This window comes from Nerophis lumbriciformis, linkage group LG29 (genome assembly GCF_033978685.3).
Source record: "Nerophis lumbriciformis linkage group LG29, RoL_Nlum_v2.1, whole genome shotgun sequence".
Lineage (NCBI taxonomy): Eukaryota > Metazoa > Chordata > Actinopteri > Syngnathiformes > Syngnathidae > Nerophis > Nerophis lumbriciformis.
This window is the reverse complement of record NC_084576.2, coordinates 33,697,501-33,702,500: the sequence shown is the minus strand read 5'-3', so window position 1 is coordinate 33,702,500 and position 5,000 is coordinate 33,697,501. Positions and strand designations below refer to the sequence as shown.

General features: G+C 22.3%; 1 protein-coding gene across 1 annotated transcript in view; it reads left to right on the top strand.

The window, feature by feature from the left end:
* The window catches only part of enah (ENAH actin regulator), a 165,088-nt gene that overhangs the window by 2,267 nt on the left and 157,821 nt on the right, over nucleotides 1-5,000 (top strand). The gene's annotated exons all lie outside the window — the stretch shown is intronic.

Genomic DNA, 5,000 nt, shown 5'->3' with positions numbered 1-5,000 from the left:
AAAAATTTTAATTGTGTTCAAATATTTTAATAGAAATTTTAGGAAAAAAATGCATGCATTTTTAAAAATAATATTTTAATTTTGGCGTCAACTTTGTTGCTGTTGCATGTTGGATGAGCAGGTCTCTCTCACACAATGTCTAATTATGTTATTTATTCATTTTTATTCACTGTCATAAATAGTTTCTCATTTATTTACTCTTTTAAAATTGTGTATTCATTTATTCATTTAGTTTGAAAGAATATATCAATGAATTGTTTGACATTTCTTCATTTTTAATGTAGCTAATTAAACAAATCAATTGCATATTTTGAAATAAAATAACAAACATTTAAAATTGTTTTCAAAAATGTTAATTTTAGGGAAAAAAGCATGCATTTTTTTACTATAATATTTTTATTTTGGCGTCAACTTTGTTGCTGTCGACCAGCAACTTGCTCGTGTTGCATTTTGATGTGAAAAATGTCAAATTATTTGATTTATTCATCTTTATTTACTTGTCATGTTTACTCTTTTAAAATGGTGTATTCATTTGGTTTTAAAGAATATATCAATTAATTGTTTGACATTTCTTTATTTTTAATGTAGCTAATTGAAAAAATCAATTGCGTATTTTAAAATAAAGTACTTTTTTTTAATTTTTAAATTGTGTTCAAAAATTTTAATAGAAATTTTAGGAAAAAAATGCATGCATTTTTTTAAAATAATATTTTAATTTTGGCGTCAACTTTGTTGCTGTTGCATGTTGGATGAGCAGGTCTCTCTCACACAATGTCTAATTATGTTATTTATTCATTTTTATTCACTGTCATAAATAGTTTCTCATTTATTTACTCTTTTATAATTTGGTATTAATTTATTCATTTAGTTTGAAAGAATATATCAATGACTTGTTTGACATTTCTTCATTTTTAATGTAGCTAATTAAACAAATCAATTGCATATTTTGAAATAAAATAACAAACGTTTAAAATTGTATTCAAAAATGTTAATTTTAGGGAAAAAAGCATGCATTTTTTACTATAATATTTTAATTTTGGCGTCAACTTTGTTGCTGTCGACCAGCAACTTGCTCGTGTTGCATTTTGATGTGAAAAATGTCAAATTATTTGATTTATTCATCTTTATTTTCTTGCCATGTATAGTTTATAACTTATTTACTCTTTTAAAATGGTGTATTCATTTGGTTTTAAAGAATATATCAATTAATTGTTTGACATTTCTTTATTTTTAATGTAGCTAATTGAAAAAATCAATTGCGTATTTTAAAATAAAGTACTTTTTTTTTTTTTTTTTTAATTGTGTTAAAAAATTTAATAGAAATTTTAGGAAAAAAATGCATGCATTTTTAAAAATAATATTTTAATTTTGGCGTCAGATTTGTTGCATGTTGGATGAGCAGGTCTCTCTCACACAATGTCTAATTGTTTGTTTGATTTATTCATTTTTATTCACTGTCATAAATAGTTTCTCATTTATTTACTCTTTTAAAATTGTGTATTAATTTATTCATTTAGTTTGAAAGAATATATCAATGAATTGTTTGACATTTCTTCATTTTTAATGTAGCTAATTAAAAAAATCAATTGCATATTTTGAAATAAAATAAACGTTTAAAATTGTATTCAAAAATGTTAATTTTAGGGAAAAAAGAATGCATTTTTTACTATAATATTTTTATTTTGGCGTCAACTTTGTTGCTGTCGACCAGCAACTTGCTCGTGTTGCATTTTGATGTGAAAAATGTCAAATTATTTGATTTATTCATCTTTATTTACTTGTCATGTTTACTCTTTTAAAATGGTGTATTCATTTGGTTTTAAAGAATATATCAATTAATTGTTTGACATTTCTTTATTTTTAATTGAAAAAATCAATTGCGTATTTTAAAATAAAGTACTTTTTTTTTTCTTTAATTGTGTTAAAAAATTTTAATAGAAATTTTAGGAAAAAAATGCATGTATTTTTTAAAATAATATTTTAATTTTGGCGTCAACTTTGTTGCTGTTGCATGTTGGATGAGCAGGTCTCTCTCACACAATGTCTAATCATGTTATTTATTCATTTTTATTCACTGTCATAAATAGTTTCTCATTTATTTACTCTTTTAAAATTGTGTATTAATTTATTCATTTAGTTTTAAAGAATATATCAATGAATTGTTTGACATTTCTTCATTTTTAATGTAGCTAATTAAACAAATCAATTGCATATTTTGAAATAAAATAACAAACGTTTAAAATTGTATTCAAAAATTTTAATTTTAGGGAAAAAAAGCATGCATTTTTTACTATAATATTTTTATTTTGGCGTCAACTTTGTTGCTGTCGACCAGCAACTTGCTCGTGTTGCATTTTGATGTGAAAAATGTCAAATTATTTGATTTATTCATCATGTATAGTTTATAACTTATTTTTACTCTTTTAAAATGTTGTATGAATTGTTTGACATTTCTCAAGTTTTAATGTAGCTAATTGAAAAAATCAATTGCATATTTTAAAATAAAGTAAATTTTTTTGTTTTAAATTTTATTCAAAAATTTTAGGAAAAAAATGCATGTATTTTTACTATAATATTTTAATTTTGGCGTCAGATTTGTTGCAATGTCTAATTATTTTATTTATTCATTTTTATTCACTGTCATAAATAGTTTCTCATTTACTCTTTTAAAATTGTGTATTAATTTATTCATTTGGTTTGAAAGAATATATCAATGAATTGTTTGACATTTCTTCATTTTTAATGTAGCTAATCAATTGCATATTTTGAAATAAAATAACAAACGTTTAAAATTGTATTCAAAAATGTTAATTTTAGGGAAAAAAGCATGCATTTTTTACTATAATATTTTAATTTTGGCGTCAACTTTGTTGCTGTCGACCAGCAACTTGCTCGTGTTGCATTTTGATGTGAAAAATGTCAAATTATTTGATTTATTCATCTTTATTTTCTTGTCATATATAGTTTATAACTTATTTACTCTTTTAAAATGGTGTATGAGTTGTTAGACATTTCTTTATTTTTAATTTAGCTAATTGAAAAAAATCAATTGCATATTTTAAAATAAAGTACATTTTTTTGTTTTAAATTTTATTCAAAAATTTTAGGAAAAAATGCATGTATTTTTAGTATAATATTTTAATTTTGGCGTCAGATTTGTTGCATGTTGGATGAGCAGGTCTCTCTCACACAATGTCTAATTATTTGATTTAGTCATTTTTATTCACTGTCATAAATAGTTTCTCATTTATTTACTCTTTTAAAATTGTGTATTAATTTATTCATTTGGTTTTAAAGAATATATCAATGAATTGTTTGACATTTCTTCATTTTTAATGTAGCTAATCAATTGCATATTTTGAAATAAAATAACAAACGTTTAAAATTGTATTTAAAAAATGTTAATTTTAGGGAAAAAGCATGCATTTTTTACTATAATATTTTAATTTTGGCGTCAACTTTGTTGCTGTCGACCAGCAACTTGCTCGTGTTGCATTTTGATGTGAAAAATGTCAAATTATTTGATTTATTCATCTTTATTTACTTGTCATGTTTACTCTTTTAAAATGGTGTATTCATTTGGTTTTAAAGAATAAATCAATTAATTGTTTGACATTTCTTTATTTGTAATGTAGCTAATTGAAAAAATCAATTGCGTATTTTAAAATAAAGTACTTTTTTTTATTTTTTTTATTGTGTTCAAAAATTTTAATAGAAATTTTAGGAAAAAAATGCATGCATTTTTTAAAATAATATTTTAATTTTGGCGTCAACTTTGTTGCTGTTGCATGTTGGATGAGCAGGTCTCTCTCACACAATGTCTAATTATTTGATTTATTCATTTTTATTCACTGTCATAAATAGTTTCTCATTTATTTACTCTTTTAAAATTGTGTATTAATTTATTCATTTAGTTTGAAAGAATATATCAATTAATTGTTTGACATTTCTTCATTTTTAATGTAGCTAATTAAACAAATCAATTGCATATTTTGAAATAAAATAACAAACGTTTCAAATTGTATTCAAAAATGTTAATTTTAGGGAAAAAAGCATGCATTTTTTACTATAATATTTTTATTTTGGCGTCAACTTTGTTGCTGTCGACCAGCAACTTGCTCGTGTTGCATTTTGATGTGAAAAATGTCAAATTATTTGATTTATTCATCTTTATTTACTTGTCATGTTTACTCTTTTAAAATGGTGTATTCATTTGGTTTTAAAGAATATATCAATTAATTGTTTGACATTTCTTTATTTTTAATGTAGCTAATTGAAAAAATCAATTGCGTATTTTAAAATAAAGTACTTTTTTTTTTTTTTTAAATTGTGTTCAAAAATTTTAATAGAAATTTTAGGAAAAAAATGCATGCATTTTTAAAAATAATATTTTAATTTTGGTGTCAACTTTGTTGCTGTTGCATGTTGGATGAGCAGGTCTCTCTCACACAATGTCTAATTATGTTATTTATTCATTTTTATTCACTGTCATAAATAGTTTCTCATTTATTTACTCTTTTAAAATTGTGTATTAATTTATTCATTTAGTTTGAAAGAATATATCAATGAATTGTTTGACATTTCTTCATTTTTAATGTAGCTAATTAAACAAATCAATTGCATATTTTGAAATAAAATAACAAACGTTTAAAATTGTATTCAAAAATGTTAATTTTAGGGAAAAAAGCATGCATTTTTTACTATAATATTTTAATTTTGGCGTCAACTTTGTTGCTGTCGACCAGCAACTTGCTCGTGTTGCATTTTGATGTGAAAAATGTCAAATTATTTGATTTATTCATCTTTATTTACTTGTCATGTTTACTCTTTTAAAATGGTGTATTCATTTGGTTTTAAAGAATATATCAATTAATTGTTTGACATTTCTTTATTTTTAATGTAGCTAATTGAAAAAATCAATTGCGTATTTTAAAATAAAGTACTTTTTTATTTATTTTTTAATTGTGTTAAAAAATTTTAATAGAAATTTTAGGAAAAAA